This window comes from Eleutherodactylus coqui, chromosome 1, assembly GCF_035609145.1.
Source record: "Eleutherodactylus coqui strain aEleCoq1 chromosome 1, aEleCoq1.hap1, whole genome shotgun sequence".
In the NCBI taxonomy this organism is placed as follows: Eukaryota; Metazoa; Chordata; class Amphibia; order Anura; family Eleutherodactylidae; genus Eleutherodactylus; species Eleutherodactylus coqui.
Window position 1 is genome coordinate 206154799 of NC_089837.1, and position 20331 is coordinate 206175129.

Consider the following 20331-nt stretch of genomic DNA (forward strand, 5'->3'; position numbering starts at 1 on the left):
GAGGGGCTACGTGTTGGGCTGCATCTCAAGTTCACAGGTCCCACTATTAAGCCACAATAGCGGCAAGAGTGGCCCCCCCCCAAAAAAAAAACTTTTACTTCTGAAAAGCCCTCATTAGCATGGCATACCTTTGCTAAGCACCACACTAGCTACAACAAAGCACAATCACTGCCTGGATGACACTCCGCTGCCACTTCTCCTGGGTTACATGCTGACCAACCGCCCCCCCTCCCCCCCACAGCGCACAGCAAAAAGTGTCCCTGCGCAGCCTTCAGCTGCCCTAATGCCACACCACCCTCATGTCTATTTAGAAGTGCATCTGCCATGAGGAGGAACCGCAGGCACACACTGCAGAGGGGTTGGCACGGCTAGGCAGCGACCCTCTTTAAAAGGGGCGGGGCGATAGCCCACAATGCTGTACAGAAGCAATGAGAAATAGAATCCTGTGCCACCGCCATCAGGAGCTGCACACGTGGGCATAGCAATGGGGAACCTATGTGCCACACACTATTCATTCTGTCAAGGTGTCTGCATGCCCCAGTCAGACTGGTAATATGTACCTTAACAGTAACCGCGTTGGTGGTAATGTGGTGGTGACTGCGGACCTAGTAGCGCGGTTTTATTTTGTTGGTTTTCGGAATGTGGCCAGGATTAAGTGGGCCGTGGCGGGGGATGTTTTTGAGGCACTACGTGTCCTCTCCACGTGTCCGTGGTTATATGCACCTTAACAGTAACCGCGTTGGTGGTAATGTGGTGGTGACTGCGGACCTAGTAGCGCGGTTTTATTTTGTTGGTTTTCGGAATGTGGCCAGGATTAAGTGGGTCGTGGCGGGGGGATGGTGGGGGGGCTCTCTTGTAGTGTCGGTAAAGGTGAAATTCTTGGTCTGGCACCAGACGAACCAATGCAAAGGCATTTGCCAAGAATGTTTTCCCTGTTGGAGGAGGAGGGGGATGTTTTTGAGGCACTACGTGTCCTCTCCACGTGTCCGTGGTTATATGCAGCTTAACAGTAACCGCGTTGGTGGGAAATGGCCTCGTTGCCATCATGTCTTTGGGAAGCCTCTGTTTCCACACTCCAGAGACATACCATTAGCAGCGGTATAGGCAGAGCCCAGAATTCGTAACATTTCAGCCGTAGCATTAGGACAGGCCCCACTAACATATCACTAGCAGCATTATAGCGGGAGCACAGTCTTCGTTCCATGTCAGCAATAGTAGCACTCAAGACAGGCCCCAGTAACAATTCCGAAGCAGCAGTATAGCGGGAGCGCAGTCTTCGTTCCATGTCAGTAATAGTAGCACTCAAGACAGGCCCCAGTAACAATTCCGAAGCAGCAGTATAGTGGGAGCGCAGTCTTAGTTCCATTTCAGTAGCTGCAGTATAGCCAAGGCCCAAGTAACATTTATGTAGCTAAAGTGTAGGCCAACCCCACACACACTTCTGTACCATGAGTGCAGGCGAAGAACATACAAATTGCTATGATTACACTGTAGGTGAGGGCCCCAAAAAATTGGTGTACCAACAGTACTAATGTACCTCAGTAAAAATTGGCCATGCCCAACCAAGATGGCAGGTGAAAATCATTAATCGCTTTGGTTAATGTGGCTTAAGTGGTAACTAGGCCTGGAGGCAGCCCAGTTTAACGAAAAATTGGTTCAAGTTAAAGTTTCAACGCTTTTAAGAGCATTGAAACATATAAAAATTGTTTCGAAAAATTAGATGAGTGAGCCTTGTGGCCCTAAGAAAAATTGCCCGTTCAGCGTGATTACGTGAGGTTTCAGGAGGAGGAGCAGGAGGAGGAGGAGGAATATTAGACACAGATTGATGAAGCAGAAATGTCCCCGTTTTGGATGGTGAGAGAGAACGTAGCTTCCATCCGCGGGTGCAGCCTACGTATTGCTTAGGTATCGCTGCTGTCCGCTGGTGGAGAAGAGAAGTCTGGGGAAATCCAGGCTTTGTTCATCTTGATGAGTGTTAGCCTGTCGGCACTGTCGGTTGACAGGCGGGTACGCTTATCTGTGATGATTCCCCCAGCCGCACTAAACACCCTCTCCGACAAGACGCTAGCCGCAGGACAAGCAAGCACCTCCAGGGCATACAGCGCGAGTTCAGGCCACTTGTCCAGCTTCGACACCCAGTAGTTGTAGGTGACAGAGGCGTCACGGAGGACGGTCGTGCGATCCGCTACGTACTCCCTCACCATCCTTTTACAGTGCTCCCGCCGACTCAGCCTTGACTGGGGAGCGGTGACACAGTCTTGCTGGGGAGCCATAAAGCTGTCCAGGCCCTTAAAGACTGTTGCACTGCCTGGGCTGTACATGCTGCTCGATCTCCGCACCTCCCCTGCTACCTGGCCCTCGGAACTGCGCCTTCTGCCACTAGCGCTGTCGGATGGGAATTTTACCATCAGCTTGTCCGCCAGGGTCCTGTGGTATAGCAACACTCTCGAACCCCTTTCCTCTTCGGGAATGAGACTGGGAAGGTTCTCCTTATAGCGTGGGTCGAGCAGTGTGTACACCCAGTAATCCGTAGTGGCCAGAATGCGTGCAACGCGAGGGTCACGAGAAAGGCATCCTAACATGAAGTCAGCCATGTGTGCCAGGGTACCCGTACGCAACACATGGCTGTCTTCACTAGGAAGATCACTTTCAGGATCCTCCTCCTCCTCCTCATCCTCCTCAGGCCATACACGCTGAAAGGATGACAGGCAAGCAGCAGGGGCACCGTCAGCAGTGGGCCAAGCTGTCTCTTCCCCCTCCTCCTCATCCTCCTCTTGCTCCTCCTCCTCCTCCTCCTGAATGCTCTGACTATCCAGGGACATACTGTCTTCCTCCGCCTCCGTTTCCGAGCGCAAAGCGGCTGCCTTTATGGTTTGCAGGGAACTTCTCAAGATGCATAGCAGAGGAATGGTGACGCTAATGATTGCAGCATCGCCGCTCACCACCTGGGTAGACTGCTCAAAGTTTCCAAGGACCTGGCAGATGTCTGCCAACCAGGCCCACTCTTCTGAAAATAATTGAGGAGGCTGACTCCCACTGCGCCGCCCATGTTGGAGTTGGTATTCCACTATAGCTCTACGCTGCTCATAGAGCCTGGCCAACATGTGGAGCGTAGAGTTCCACCGTGTGTGCACGTCGCAAAGCAGTCGGTGCACTGGCAGATTAAACCGATGTTGCAGGGTGCGCAGGGTGGCAGCGTCCGTGTGGGACTTGCGGAAATGTGCGCAGAGCCGGCGCACCTTTACGAGCAGGTCTGACAAGCGTGGGTAGCTTTTCAGAAAGCGCTGAACCACCAAATTAAAGACGTGGGCCAGGCATGGCACGTGCGTGAGGCTGCCGAGCTGCAGAGCCGCCACCAGGTTACGGCCGTTGTCACACACGACCATGCCCAGTTGGAGGCTCAGCGGCGCAAGCCAGCGGTCGGTCTGCTCGGTCAGACCCTGCAGCAGTTCGTGGGCCGTCTGACTCTTCTCTCCTAAGCTGAGTAGTTTCAGCACGGCCTGCTGACGCTTGCCCACCGCTGTGCTGCCACGACGCGCGACACCGACTGCTGGCGACGCGCTGCTGCTGCTGACACATCTTGATTGCGAGACAGAGGTTGCGTTGGAGGAGGAGGAGGGTAGTTTACACACGACCATGCCCGGTTGGAGGCTCAGCGGCGAAAGCCAGCGGTCAGTCTGCTCTGTCTGACCCTTCAGCAGTTCGTGGGCCATGTGCCTGCTGACGCTTGCCCACCGCTGTGCTGCCACGCGACACCGTCTGCTGGTGACGTGCTGCTGCTGACACATCTTGATTGCGAGACAGAGGTTGCGTAGGAGGAGGAGGGTGGTTTAGTGGAGGAAGCATACACCACCGCAGATACCAGCACTGAGCTGGGGCCCGCAATACTGGGGGTGGATAGGACGTGAGCGGTCCCAGGCTCTGACTCGGTCCCAGCCTCCACTAAATTCACCCAATGTGCCGTCAGGGAGATATAGTGGCCCTGCCCGCCTGTGCTTGTCCACGTGTCCGTTGTTAAGTGGACCTTGGCAGTAGCCGCGTTGGTGAGGGCGCGTACAATGTTGCGGGAGACGTGGTCGTGCAGGGCTGGGACGGCACATCGGGAAAAGTAGTGGCGACTGGGAACTGAGTAGCGCGGGGCCACCGCCGCCATCATACTTTTGAAGGACTCCATTTCCACAACCCTATACGGCAGCATCTCAAGGCTGATAAATTTGGCTATGTGGACGGTTAACGCTTGAGCGTGCGGGTGCGTGGCGGCGTACTTGCGCTTGCGCTCAAACACTTGCGCTAGCGACGGCTGGACTGTGCGGTGCGACACATTGCTGGATTGGGTCGAGGACAGCGGAGGTGAGGGTGTGGGTGCAGGCCAGGAGACGGTAGTGCCTGTGTCCTCAGAGCGGGGTTGGATCTCAGTGGCAGGTTGGGGCACAGGGGGAGAGGCAGCGGTGCAAACCGGAGGCGGTGAACGGCCTTCGTCCCACCTTGTGGGGTGCTTGGCCATCATATGTCTGCACATGCTGGTGGTGGTGAGGCTGTTGGTGGTGGCTCCCCGGCTGATCTTGGCGCGACAAAGGTTGCACACCACTGTTCGTCGGTCGTCAGGCGTCTCTGTGAAAAACTGCCAGACCTTAGAGCACCTTGGCCTCTGCAGGGTGGCATGGCGCGAGGGTGCGCTTTGGGAAACAGTTGGTGGATTATTCGGTCTGGCCCTGCCTCTACCCCTGGACACCGCACTGCCTCTTGCAACCTGCCCTGCTGCTGCCCTTGCCTCCCCCTCTGAAGACCTGTCCTGAGTAGGCGTTGCACACCAGGTGGGGTCAGTCACCTCATCGTCCTGCTGCTCTTCCTCCGAATCCTCTGTGTGCTCCTCCCTCGGACTTACTGCCCTTACTACTACCTCACCGATAGACAACTGTGTCTCATCGTCATCGTCCTCCTCACCCACTGAAAGGTCTTGAGACAGTTGGCGGAAGTCCCCAGCCTCATCCCCCGGACCCCGGGAACTTTCCAATGGTTGGGCATCAGTGACGATAAACTCCTCTGGTGGGAGAGGAACCACTGCTGCCCAATCTGAGCAGGGGCCCGAGAACAGTTCCTGGGAGTCTTCCCGCTCCTGAGCATGTGTCATTGTAGTGGAGTGAGGAGGCTGGGAGGAAGGAGGAGCAGCAGCCAGAGGATTCGGATTTGCCGCACTGGACGGCGCAGTACTGTGGGTGGATGATAGCTTGCTCGAAGCACTTTCTGCCATCCACGACAGGACCTGCTCACACTGCTCATTTTCTAATAAAGGTCTCCCGCGTGGACCCATTAATTGGGCGATGAATGTGGGGACGCCAGAAACGTGCCTCTCTCCTAATCGCGCAGCAGTCGGCTGCGATACACCTGGATCAGGAGCTCGGCCTGTGCCCACACCCTCACTTGGGCCTACGCGTCCTCGGCCACGTCCACGTCCTCTAGGCCTACCCCTACCCCTCAGCATGCTGTATTACCAGTGATTTCCCAGGCAGGAAATAAATTGGCGCAAGCCTGCAGGACAAATAGAATTTTTCCCTTTTTTTTAAAGAAAAGGCCCACTGACTATATTCAATCAGATAAGAAATCTGTTCCACAGAAATGCAGTTATATGAAGTGCAGCAGAGCGGTGATTTTCCCCAGGCAGGAAGGAAATAAATTGGCGCAAGACTGCTGTTAAACGTAGCTGGCTGCGTATGATTTTTTTTTACTATCTCCACCAACCACACACGTACACAGAACGCTGAGGACTGACAGAGGCAGGCCAAATAGAATTTTTCCCTTTTTTTTAAAGAAAAGGCCCACTGACTATATTCAATCAATATTATATGTCTTCTGGCCCTGCCTACACAATTCTCTCCCTGTAGTATTACTGCAGGGCGCAATGCTCTGCACAGCCGATTTTGAAAAAAACAAATATGCAACACTGCTAACAGCAGCCTGCACAGTACTGCACACGGTTAAATGTGGCCCTAAGAAGGACCGTTGGGGTTCTTGAAGCCTACACTCACTCCTAACACTCTCCCTGCCTAACCACCACTTCTGTCCCTGGACTATTACTGCAGGGCGCAATGCTCTGCAGACAGCCGATTTTGAAAAAAAAAAAAATTTGTGCAACACTGCTAACAGCACCCTCCACAGTACTGCACACGGATAGATGTGGCCCTGAGAAGGACCGTTGGGGTTCTTGAAGCCTACACTCACTCCTAACACTCTCCCTACAGCAGCACCAGCAGCAGCACTTTCCCTCAGCTAACTCACAAGGCATCTGAGGCGAGCCGCGGGAGGGGCCGACTTTTATACTCGGGTGACATCTGATCTCCCCAGCCACTCACAGCAGGGGGGTGGTATAGGGCTTGAACGTCACAGGGGGAAGTTGTAATGCCTTCCCTGTCTTTCAATTGGCCAGAAAAGCGCGCTAACGTCTCAGAGGAAAACGGGAATTTTTTCTTACCGATAATTCCCTTTCTGGAAGACATCATGACAGCATACGCTGGAGGTTGCTCACCTGCTGACCTGAAGGGACAGGAAGCGGCAGAGTATAAAAAGCACCTCCCCTCCACCAACACCAGTGCGTTCCAAATGACCACAGTGACCAGCTATTTAACCAGAAGGTGTGTTTTTATTGACATCACACACCTCAGAAAACAAAGTTAAAGCATACACATTACCTCATGTGTTGGACAAACTAGGGTAACCATGTTGGTAAGGGGGGGAAAAAAGCCCGTATGCTGTCATGATGTCTTCCAGAAAGGGAATTATCGGTAAGAAAAAATTCCCGTTTTCCCCATGACATCATGATAGCATACGCTGGAGGAATACCAAATAAGTGGCATGGGCTTTTTAGGGAGGGATTACGGCTTGGAGCACCTTCCTACCGAAGGATGCGTCCTGACTATATTTAAAGTCCAGCCTATAATGTTTGATGAAAGTATGGCCTGAAGTCCATGTGGCTGCGTTACAGATTTGCTCAATCGACGCGTGCGCTCTCTCCGCCCAAGAGGATGCCACCGCTCTCGTTGAGTGGGCCTTCAATCCTTCTGGAGGGGGGATGCCCTTGGCCTTGTAAGCCTCCTGGATGGCTCTCCTGAGCCACCTGGCGATCGCATCTTTAGAAGCGGCCTTTCCTTTGGCCTGCCCCTGAAATTGAACGAAAAGTTTGTCAGACTTCCTGAAACTTTCCGTTGCCTCAAGGTACGCTAGTACCGCTCTTTTGACGTCTATATTATGGAGCTTTTGTTCTTTTGCATTTTTGAAATTTTGGCAAAAGGCTGGAATAACTATTGGTTGGCCCCTGTGGAAATCTGACAATGCTTTAGGCTGAAAGGATGGGTCTAAAGAAAAAACTATTTTGTCCGGGTGGATAGTCATATATGGGGCCCTTCGTGAGAGGGCCTGGATTTCCCCCACGCGTCTGGCCGACGTAACTGCCACAAGCAGGGCTACCTTGTATGTCAGCCAGGCGATGGATAGATCCGTAATCGGTTCGAATGGGGGGGGGGGGGGGGGGGTCGCATAAGGCCTGAAGGACTATGGTTAGATCCCAGGGTGGTGCTGTGGGCCGTGTGAATGGATGTAATCTGCTCGCCCCTCTAAGAAATCTCCTAATCCACCTGTGCTCCGCCAGCGCGAGATCGAAGAATGCCCCCAAGGCCGCAATTTGGACTTTGAGTGTATTCGGACTCAAACCTTTATCCAGCCCCGCCTGGAGAAAATCTAAGATTTTACGGACGTCTGGCTGATCCAGCTGCTGGATGTCCTGGCCTAACCACTCCGAAAATTTTTTCCAGACTTTGGAGTAGATTTTGTGTGTCGAGGGTTTAAGGCTCTCGCTAATGGGGAAAGACCCTTAGGGGAAAGACCCTTCCCTAGGAACTTTACCCGCTCAAGCTCCAGGCCGTAAGCCTGAACTTGTGAACTTCCGGGTAAAGGAGAGGGCCCTGCGACAGTAGGTCCGGTCTTGTTGGAAGGTGGAAGGGCTCTCCCACTGACAGGGATCTCAGGAGGGGGAACCACGGTCTTTTGGGCAAATATGGTGCTACAAAAATTACTGTTAGGGTTGACTGCAGTAATTTCCTTAGCAGGAGCGGGATTAGTGGTAGAGGGGGAAAGGCATACGCTAGGTCCCAATCCCAGGGGTGAGAGAGCGTCCGTGCCCAAGGCCTGTTTCTCTGCGCCTCTGGAAAAGAAAAGCCGGCATTTGGTGTTTGCGCTTGACGCAAAGAGGTCTACTTCTGGTACCCCCCACTTCTCCACAAGAAGGCTGAACACCTCTGGGTGGAGTTCCCACTCTCCTGGGTCCACTTTCCTTCTGCTTAAAAAGTCCGCGGCTGAGTTCTCGGCTCCTCTTATATGAAAGGCCGATAGGGACTTTGTTGTGCCTTCCGCCCATTGAAGGATCCGCCCCGCCAGTCGTTGTAGTGGAGGATTCCTGGTGGTACCCTGGTGGCGAATGAGTGATACTGTTGTCATATTGTCTGAGAAGATCCTCACATGTTTCGCCACTAACCGTGTTTGCAGGCTACGCAGGGATTTCCATACAGCTTTAAGCTCCCTAAAGTTCGATGAGCTAGCTTTCTCGTGAACGTCCCAGGCCCCCTGTACATAACCGCCTTCAAAGTGGGCCCCACACCCTTTGGCGCTGGCATCGGTCGTGATTATTACGGCCGGGTCCAAATTCCAATCGGATGCCTGAGACAGGTTGTCCGATGACACCCACCAACGGAGTGAAGCTCTGGCTTCCGCAGGAATAGGGATTGTCTGATCAAGCGAAGCCTGCAACTTGTCCCAATTCTGGAGAATTAGTGACTGGAGTCCGCGACTGTGGAACTGGGCCCAGGGGACCACGCCGATGCACGAAGTCATTAGTCCCAGGATCCGCATTGCGTCTCTTATCGTTACCCTATGTTTTTTATAGAGGTTGGAACATTCCTCTATGATAAGATGTTTTCTTAGGGGAGGAAGGGACGAATTTTGTAGACTGGAATCCAGGATGACACCCAGGAATTTCTTCCTGGTTTCTGGCTCCATGTTGGATTTTGACTCGTTAACAATCCAGCCAAGCTCCTTAAATAATTGCAATGTGGACTCCAAGTGTGATCTCAGAGTAGACGGGGAATCTGCCACCAACAGGAAGTCGTCTAAGTAGGGGATGATCATGACACCCTGATTTCGTAAGAAGGCCACTATTTCCATCACGACCTTGGAAAAAATTCGCGGAGCCGAGGAGATTCCAAATGGTAGGCAGACGAACTGAAAGTGGCGGATTTCCCCCTCCACCCTCAGCGCAAACCTCAGGAACTTTTGTGAGTTGGCGTAAATAGGGATATGAAAATAGGCATCCTTAAGGTCTATTGTAGCCATTACGTTATCCCTGGCAATTAGAGGAGTTGCAGTTCTAATGGTTTCCATTTTGAATTTCCTATATTCAATGAATTTATTCAGTTGTTTGAGATTGATAATGGTGCGGTGGGAGCCATCTGGTTTGGGAACCAGAAAGAGGGGGGGAATAGAAACCTTTTCCCTGTTCCTTCTTAGGGACCGGGATAACCGCGCCGAGACCCTGTAGGTTCCGTACGCCCTCCAACAGAGCCTGTTCTAGGCCTGGAGACTGGGTTGGGGTTATCATAAACCTGTCCGGGGGGCGGGATAGTAGCTCGATCCTGTACCCCTCCGCCACTAGGTGCAGTACCCACTCGTTAGTTGTAATACTACGCCAGCTATTGGAACAGCGAGCCAGTCTACCCCCTACCGGGCCCGAAAGTATGGGCTGAGGGACAAAAGTTAAAGTCTTACCCCTTCCGCCCTTCGGATAAGACCATCTTCCGGTCTTCCCCTTCCCGACGTACGTAGACGAGGGATGAGGAGTGAAGGGTCTCTTGGGTGGTCTGGTGGCAGGCAGTCCGTGACTCTTGTCAGCTGCTTTCTCCAGCAGACGATCCAGGTCTGGTCCGAATATACGCCCGCCCCGGAACGGTAGGGTACATAGCCTATTTTTTTTGGACGCTGCGTCCCCTGACCACTCTTTTACCCACGCTGCCCTTCTGGCGGTGTTCGATAGTGCTGCCATGCGGGCTCCGAGGCGGACTGTTTCCATTGAAGCATCCGCCAGGAACCCTGTTGCCATTCGCAGCAGAGGGATGCCACTTGCGAACTCCTCCCTAGGGGCTTTTTGGTCGACTAGGGCTGCGAATTGGTCCAACCAGATTGCCATGGAACGAGCCACGGAAGTGGCCGCGATGTTGGATTTCATGATGAGACTGGAGGTAGACCAGGCTTTACGCATGGTTGTGTCCACCTTATGGTCCAACGGGTCCTTTAAGTGGGACGTATCCTCAAAAGGGCAATCCGGACTTTCTGGACACCATGGCAATTGCAGCATCGACTTTAGGTATCTCGTCCAAAAAGGACACTTCATCTCCCGGAAATAAAAGGCGTTCTTTAAATTCCCTAGGGATTAGCGGAGCCTGATCCACGCTCTCCCACTCATTTAGAATCAGCTGCTTGAGTGTGGCGTTTACGGGGAATGAAGATTTCTGTTGCGGGAATAACCCCGCGAACATATCCTCCTGGACTGTGCGGGGTTGCTGCACGTCTTCCTCCACCTGCATGGTCCTGCGTACCGCTTTTAGCAGTTGATCCATGTCTGAGGTAGAGAAAAGATATTTCTTGTCCTCCTGCGTCACTTCCCCGTCAAAATCCACATTTTCCGCTATGTCGGAGTCAGACTCAGACACCGCCGGAACCAACCTGCGTGTAACCCCGGAAGGCCCAGGTTGGAGGTCCGAGAGAGAGGACTGCACTTCTTCTCGGACGACTGACCGAATTTCGGCCATAAGGGAAGTTTTTTCCTCCTGCATAACTTTTGCGGAGCAGGTAGCGCATAACGTTTTTGTGCAGGAGTCGTCGAGTTTGGTTAGACATACTGGACATTTTTTACTCCTTCGTCTAGCCTCCCTCGGTTTTTGAGTATCCCTGTCCTGTAAGACAAGGGAAACTCTGTTAGTCGGGAAGTGTATGTAGTGCAGGTGTAGGTTGGTCCACCGGACCACTTACAGTTTGGAGGGTCTCTGGGTCCTCTCTGGCCGACATCTTGCGCCTTGCAGGAACGCTTCCTGTACTTAGGATCGTTCCTTAGCGTGGAGAAACACCACCAGCTGATGCAGGGGCAGCAGATTTTTGAATTTGGCGCCGGCCGCGCCAGGCCACGCCCCCTTTGCGGAGCGTCAGACGTCACCGCGCTGTATCCGCCGAAACCACGCCCCCTGGAGCGCTCCTGTCGGCCCTGGACCCGGAGATGGCGGCCGCCGCCCGAAATGACGGCCGCAGTGGTGCCGGCAGCCCATACTTGGACCCCGGCCCACGAGTCCCCGGAAAGCTCCCAGATGGGGTCCTTCTCACTGGGTTTGCCGGGGCTGCCCGAAGAACCACGCCACCGCTTCGCCGGTAAGTCCTCCTCCGGCATGGGACAGCGTTGCTGGAGCTCTGCCGTTGCTGTCCTGAAGGGACAGGAAAAACACTGGTGTTGGTGGAGGGGAGGTGCTTTTTATACTCTGCCTCTTCCTGTCCCTTCAGGTCAGCAGGTGAGCAACCTCCAGCGTATGCTGTCATGATGTCATGGGGAAAGTGAAAGTAACCCGAACACCGCGGGGTGCTCGTTAAGAGTAACGAGCATCCCGAACACCCTAATATTCGCCCGAGCATCAAGCTCGGACGAGTACGTTCGCTCATCACTAATTTTGCTACATCCTCCCATGTGGTGTCCATTCCATAGCAGTCATGGTAGGAGTCACCCTGAGTATCCCTCAGTTCTGGTCTTTCTTGGACTAGGGAGTATTAGCCTATCCACATCCATTGCCCTTGCCCTTTTTTCAGAGATGCGGATACTGCTGTGACATCACACTAATTCCTGGCTATGAACTATTTTTTCAGCATTGCTTTTCAACATATTCACACTACGATCCATCACCTGCAATCCATTAAATTATTTTGAACTGTATTTTGGGCAATCTGCCCACACACCCCATAAAGATAGATCAAGCACACAGAGCTCTTCGCCTTAAAACAATGGGGAGGGGGGGGGGGGGGGGGGCACCCTAGAAATATTATTTGCTGCATTGCAGACTTTACTATCAGAGAATAATAATAATCAACTTTATTTGTATAGCGCCAACATATTCCGCAGCGCTTACATAGACAGGGGATACAGAAAGACAAAAGTACAAACATTACAGAACCACAGTTACATAGTAATCAATTGATGGAGACAATAGGGGTGCGGGTCCTGCTCCAGCGAGCTTACATACTACAAGTAATGGGGTGATACAGAAGGTAAAGGGGCTGGAGATGTGCACTGTATGGCGAGGTGGAGAGTGAGGGGTGATATACACATAGACAATGGTCAGACATTTAGCCGTGTGACGGCAGAAACAGTATGACTGCAGGAGCGGTTTATGATGGCTAGCAGGGATTGCAGTCAGTAGGTCAGGGAGCATGTTATCAGGCGGAGTACAAAGGGGTTTGTTTAGGGAATGCGGTATGCCTCCCTGAAGAGGTGCGTTTTTAGAGCACGCCTGAAGTTCTGCGAGTCCTGGATTGCTCGGGTAGCCTTTGGTAGTGCGTTCCAGAGGACCGGTGCTGCTCTGGAGAAGTCTTGGAGGCGGGAATGAGAAGTTCAAATTAAAGGGGCACTCAATCTGGTTTCATTAGCAGAGCGGAGAGCCCGGGCTGGTTGATGGATTGAGATGAGGGAGGCGATGTAGGGGGGGCGCTGCACTGTGGAGGGCTTTGTGGATGAAGGTGGTGAGTTTAAATTGAATTCTGTATTTAACGGGCAGCCAGTTCAGTGACTGGCACAGGGCAGAGGCGTCCGAGTAGCGGCTGGACAGGAAGATGAGCCTGGCTGCCGCATTCAGGATGGATTGGAGAGGGTAGAGTCTGGTGCAGGGGAGGCCGATCAGCAACGAGTTGCAATAATCGAGCCGGGAGTGGATAAGGGCAACAGTAAGCGTTTTTAGCGTGTCCACAGTGAGAAAAGAGCGGATTCTTGCGATGTTATTGAGGTGCAGCTGACATGTTCGGGCCAGAGATTGGATGTAGGGGGTAAAAGAGAGATCAGAATCAAATATGACTCCAAGGCAGCGGGCATGTTGAGAAGAAATCATGTCCAAAGCCTGCCGTATACATCATATCAATTATCAAGGGGCACAAATACAACAGCTTCAGGACCTCTCCTGTCTCATTCTCCAACAATGTCAAGCACTTTATCTACTTATGTGGTTCCTGAGGGATCATGCTATTCTTTACAGGCGGAGATTTCCTTTCAGTCTTACAGCCAGAAAATATGGCATATCAGCAACTCTCCGCACTCCAGCTGACCTGTGTTACGGCACTCTGCCCCCCGAGCGCCAGGTGGGGTGCCCTGATCTTCCCGCACCCCACTGTCCCTGCCTACTTGCCTCGCGGAGAGTGGGAGGAGCCGACTCTCCCACTATTGCATATGGAAGGTGGAGGAGAGTGGGCGCCACCCTACGGGCGGACACGCCCACGCCACTGCACGCTGGCTCCTCCACGCCGCCGGGAGAGCCCCGACAGCAGAGCTCCGGGACGCCGGAGCCGACATCGGAGCGCCGCGCGCCGGCCGCGGGACCCAGCGCCACCCTGCATCGTAACAACCTGCATGCCTTCTGTGAAGCCCTTCACATTCCACTTTCAAAGCTTCCAGATTGAGAATTCACCTCCAAGATGTTAGTGCTTCTCTGACTTGGGTCCCAGCCTGATTCTCAAAGCAAAGGCCTGGCTCCACGGATCACAGTTGCACCTCATTCTTATAATGTACGTTGTTGAGTATCCTTTTCCCTTCTAGTAATTATTTGCCTCTTTGGGTTTGACATTAATAACCATAGGGCCCTTTTACTTACCGAAGGGACAAAAGGTTTCAATAGCGACTTATGGAATACCCTGTGAACCCTCCATGTGGCTGGCAACCCCAGCTCGTAGGCGAGTGGGTTCACCACACGTGTGATGGCAAACGGCCCCACGTAATGTGGCGCCAGCTTCAAGGACGGGACCCGCAATTTGAGATTTTTAGAAGACAGGTATACCTTCTGTCCCACCCTGTAAGGTTCAGACACAGACAGACTCTTCCCACTACGCAACTGCATACGGGCCCCCGCTGCCTCCAAGTTTCTCTGTACCTCTTTCCATACCCCCTGAAGCGTATCTGTGGCGACATCAGCTGCAGGACAGACCGACGGAGTAGGGACTGCTGTAAGGAAGCGAGGATGCTGACCGTATACACAAAAAAATGGAGACACCCCAGTGGAAGAACAAAGGCGGTTGTTTAGTGCAAACTCTGCCAACGGCAGGAACTCTGCCCACTGATGAGCCTTTTCGCTAGCAAACAACCATAAATATTGCACTAAATCTTGGTTCTTCCGCTCAGTCTGATCATTAGTCTGCGGGTGGAACGCTGAAGAGAAGAAAAGCGACGTTCCCAGGTTTCTGCAGAAGGCACGCCAAAACTGCGACACAAACTGAACCCCGCGATCAGATACAATATTTTGGGGAACCCCATGTAGGCGAATTATTTCCTTTACAAAAACTCTTTTGCCGAGGGTAGCTTTTTTAACGCCACAAAATGCGCCATCTTTGAGAACCGGTCGACCACCACTAAGATAGTGGTGCACTTCTGGGATTCTGGTAGGTCAGTGATGAAATCTACTGATAGGTGCGACCATGGACTGGAAGGAACCGGTAGCGGTCTCAGGGGACCCTCCGGAGGACGCCGACGACTCTTATTGCGAGCACAGACCGAGCAACCCCTCACAAAGTTGCGGATCTCCTGAGACATGCCTGGCCACCAGAAGTGTCTGGAACAAAGCTCCAGGGTCCCCTGGAACCCTGGATGCCCGGCGAGAACCGACGAGTGAGACTCGTCCATGACTCTAGGGTGTAGGGTCTCTGGCACAAACCATCTGCCCTCCGGCACCCCCGAAGGAGCGTCCTGCTGAGCATCCTGTAGTTGAGGGACGAAGTTAGACTCCACAGCTGCCACCACCACGCCGGGGGCTAAGATGTTCTCGGGAGTCATGGTCTCACTATCCGGTACCCCGAAACTCCGTGACAGGGCGTCCGCCTTCACGTTCTTCTCTCCTGGTATATATGTCACGACGAAATTAAACCTGGCGAAGAACAACGCCCACCTGGCTTGACGAGCTGTGAGTCTTTTCGCATTGGCGAGATATACCAGATTCTTGTGATCAGTATATACGGTAATTGGGTGTCTAGCACCCTCAAGATGGTGTCGCCACTCTTCCAGAGCCCATTTGATAGCCAATAATTCGCGGTTACCCACATCGTAGTTGCGCTCTGTGGAATTGAACTTCCGCGAAAAGAACGCACATGGGCTATACCCAGACCTCCCACTGACTTCCTGCGACAATACTGCTCCTGTCCCCACTTCAGACGAGTCTACCTCAATAAAAAAGGGTAGTAGTGCGTCCGGCTGTATTAGCACCGGGGCAGTCGTGAATGCCTTTTTTAGACGGCTAAAGGCCTCAAGGGCTGCAGGCGACCACTTACCCAAGTCGGCCCCCTTCTTAGTCAGGTCGGTCAGAGGTTGAGCAATAACTGAATAATTCCTAATGAATTTGCGGTAAAAATTTGCAAAACCTAAGAACCGCTGGAGAGCCTTGAGGTTGTCTGGTCTGACCCATTGGGAGATTGCTGCTACTTTATCAGACTCCATCTGAATCTCCGTGGGTGAGATTACATAGCCAAGGAAGGATACTTGTTTAGAACCAAATGTACATTTCTCTAACTTGACAAAAAGTTGATACTCGCGCAAACGGGTCAGGACCAACCTCAGGTGCTGCACATGTGAGTCCCAGTCAGGCGAGTACACCAGAATGTCGTCAAGATAGAGGACCAGAAATACCCCCAGGAAGTCGTGGAAGACCGCGTTCATAAAACCCTGAAACACAGCGGGGGCATTACAAAGTCCAAAAGGCATGACCAGACATTCAAAATGTCCTAATGGGGTGTTGAACGCCATCTTCCATTCATCTCCCTCTCTAATGCGAATTAAATTGTAAGCCCCCCGCAAGTCCAGTTTGGAGAACCAGTGGGCCCCTACCACCTGATTCAACAAGTCAGGAATTAGGGGCAAGGAGCACTGGTTCTTCACAGTGATTTTATTCAAGGCCCGATAATACACACAAGGCCTTAGTGTCCCGTCCTTCTTCTCTACAAAGAAGAGACCTGCCCCGGCAGGGGACCTGGACGGCCGGATATGTCGGTTGGCCAGAGCCTCCGAGACATAGGACTTGAGGGCTTCATGCTCACGGCCTGACAAATTGAAAATGGCTCCCTTAGGGATGGGACTGTCGGGAATCAGATCAATACCACAGTCCCACTCCCTATGAGGAGGCAGAGCCTTAGACAGTTTTTTGGAGAATACATCCTGAAAATCTGACAAATACTCCGGAATGAGCACCGTATCTGTGGAGCACACAGCTATGGTAGACAGGTGATTATAACAGGATGATCCCCAATGAGTCAATTCCCGGGTGGACCAATCAAATTGGGGATTGTGCAGTGCCAACCAGGGCATACCAAGCACCACATCAACCGGCATTTTTTCCATAACCAGGAAAGACAGTTCTTCCGAGTGGAGGATCCCCACCGTGAACTGTAATGTTGGGGTCCTCCATCGTACCAGGCCTGTAGAGAGGGGGGTAGCATCAATACTGGTAAAATGAATTGGCGTCTTCAGCGCCACAAATTCCGCCATCAGAAAACGGACAAAACACAGACTTATCAAGTTGGCGGCTTCTCCAGAATCAATAAACGTCCGCCCTGATCGGGAAAAGTCCCGGAATCTAACCTGACACGGTACCAAAAGTTTAGGAAGTACCTGAAGTCCTAGGCGATCCTCCCTGCAATCGCCTAGGACTCGGAGTTTTCCGCCGGTTCCGGCTGCGAGCGTTGAGACCTCAGTGGGCAGGTTATCACCCGATGTCCAGCTTTCCCGCAGTAGAGGCAGAGACGATGCAACAAACGGATCCGGCGTCGCTCTTTGGGGTCCAGCGGATCCACCTCCATCGGCTCGGGGACAGGGACTGGTAAGGAGGAAGAGGGACCAGGGTAACCGACTTCCCTGACTTTATGGGTCTGCCTGTCCTGCCTCACCGCTAGCTCCATAGCCTCCCTTAAGGACCCGGGAACGGGATGGGAAATTAACAGGTCTTTAACTGCGTCCGAGAGGCCCTGTAGAAAAACGTCTTTCAGCGCGCTATCGTTCCATGTCGTATCCCCCGCATAGCGTCTGAAGTTGGAGCAATAGTCCTCCACACAAGACGACCCCTGCCGCAGCGCCAACAACCGCGAAACCGCCAACCCCGCTCAGTCCGGTTCGTCGAAGATACCCCCGAGTTCCTGAAAAAAGGAGTTCTCAGACTGCAGGCAGGAGGAACCCTCGGGGATGGAAAAGGCCCATGTCTGGGCAGAGCCCCGCAGCAGGGACATTATCAGCCCGACCCTCTGAGCCTCCGACCCGGAAGAACGGGGACGCATCCGAAAAAAACAGGCGACACGCCTGTCGGAAAACAAAAAACTTGTTCCTCTCCCCAGAAAACACGTCGGGAAGAGGGCACTTGGGTTCGGGGCTGGTTGAGGCGTCCAACCTCTGCGACACCCCCCGCTGCTCCTGGGCCACCATGCGGGCGGATAAATCCTGGATCACAGGCACCAGGGCCTGCAGCTGGTTCGTGAGGGAACTGATCGCCTCCATGACAAACAGGTTTTAAGGGCCAGTTATTATGTTACGGCACTCTGCCCCCCGTGCGCCAGGTGGGGTGCCCTGATCTTCCCGCACCCCACTGTCCCTGCCTACTTGCCTCGGCCCTGGCTAACCCCAGGCGGAAAACTGGGCGGCAGTCCCTGCGCTGGCTAGGGACCTGGCGACTACCTAGATGGAACTACTAACAGGGGACAGAATGCCGACAGAAGAGGCAGGTGGAACAGACCAACAAAACTTACTAAGCAGAGTAAGGCTGGAGATGGAGCTCACAGGCAAACTGACAGGATACTGACGAGCAACTAGAGCAGACTGAGACAGACCTGACTAGAGGCTAGCAGAACCAATAACTAGCAGTGAGCTTAGGTCACTGCCAGCCTTTTAACTTAAAGCCTCCGCCCAGGGGCGGAGAGTGGGAGGAGCCGACTCTCCCACTGTTGCATATGGAAGGTGGAGGAGAGCGGGCGGCACCCTACGGGCAGACACGCCCACGCCGCTGCACGCTGGCTGCTCCACGCCGCCGGGAGAGCCCCGACAGCAGAGCTCCGGGACGCCGGAGCCGACATCGGAGCGCCGCGCGCCGGCCGCGGGACCCAGCGCCACCCTGCATCGTAACAACCTGCATGCCTTCTGTGAAGCCCTTCACATTCCACTTTCAAAGCTTCCAGATTGAGAATTCACCTCCAAGATGTTAGTGCTTCTCTGACTTGGGTCCCAGCCTGATTCTCAAAGCAAAGGCCTGGCTCCACGGATCACAGTTGCACCTCATTCTTATAATGTACGTTGTTGAGTATCCTTTTCCCTTCTAGTAATTATTTGCCTCTTTGGGTTTGACATTAATAACCATAGGGCCCTTCTTTTACTTAGTTTATTACTAGAGATGAGCGAGCATACTCGTCCGAGCTTGATGCTCATTCGAGTATTAGGATGTTCGAGATGCTCGTTACTCGAGACAAGCACCACGCGGTGTTCGAGTCAATTCCATTTCCTTCCCTGAAAAATGTGCACCATTTTCTGGCCAAAAGAAATGCAGGGAAGGCATTACAACTTCCTCCTGTGACTTTCCAGCCCTATCCCACCCCCCAGCAGTGAGTGGCTGGCGAGATCAAGTGATCGCCGAGTATGTAAGGCAGCCCCACCCGCTGCTCGCCACAGACACACGCTGGCAGAGATTAGGGACAGTGCTTCTGCTGCTATAGGGAGAGTGTTAGCGTCTTCAAGAACCCAAACGGTCCTTCTTAGGGCCACAGCTCATCTAGTGCACTACTGTTGTGGGTGCTGAGAGCAGTTTTGCACAATAATTTTTTTTGTTATATCGGACGTGCAGGCTATAGCGTTCTCAGGCTGCAGTCTGTACTACGTAGTATAGGGGCATTATTGATCAGGCAGGGACAGTGGGTAATGTACAAGAACCCCAACGGTGCTTCTTAGGGCCACATCTTACCGTGTGAATTACAGTTGTTGCTGCTAAGAGCAGCTTTGCACCAAATTTTTTTTTCATCTTTGGCTCTGCAGACTATTGCACTCTCAGTCTGCAGCCAATTCTACAGAGTATAGGGGAAGTATTGGTGAGGCAGAGACAGTGATAGTGTGGAATCCTGTCTAGAAGAACCCCAACAGTCCTTCTTAGGGCCACATCTTACCGTGTGAATTTCAGTTGTTGCTGCTAGGAGCAGCCTTGCACCAAATTTTTTCTTTCATCTTGGGCTCTGCAGACTATTGCGCTCTCAGTCTTCAGCCAATTCTACAGAGTATAGGGGCAGTATTGGTGAGGCAGGGACAGTGCTACTGTAGAATCCTGTCAACAAGTACCCCTAAAAAGCACCTGTTTAGGGCTATCTTTGACCGTCTGCATTTAACTCCGTGGCTGCTGCTAGTTGTAGTACCTCATTATTGCACAGCTAGGCGTGCTTGCAGTCTTCCAAATAATTTTTTTCCTGGCTGCAGTTTGCGCTGTCTCACTCCAACTGCACGCCAATAAGAATTCAAAAAGTTTACATATTGCGGTGTGTCTGCTGTAAATTGCACGCACGGTGGTAGACCCCCATACAGCGAAACTCACATTGGCGCAATATACCCTGCATTGCATTGCATTGCACTAAAATTACAAAAAAAAAAAAAGGAAAATCATTACGGCTAGCTGTGACTTTCTGCATTTCACTGCGTGGCTGTTGTGAGCTCAGGACTACCAGTATTGCATATTGCACAGCTCGGCGTGCTTGCAGTCTTCTGAATAATTTTTTTCCTGGCTACAGTTAACATAAGCGCTGTCTCACTCCAACTGCATGCTAATAAAAATGCAAAATTTTTTTACACTGCGGTGTGTCTGCTGTAAATTGCACGCACGGTGACAGACCCCCATACAGCGAAACTCACATTGGCGCAATATACCCTGCATTGCATTGCACTAAAATTACCAAAAAAAAGGAAAATCATTACTGCTAGCTGTGACTTTTTGCATTTCACTGCGTGGCTGGTGTGAGCTCAGGACTACCAGTATTGCATATGGCACAGCTCGG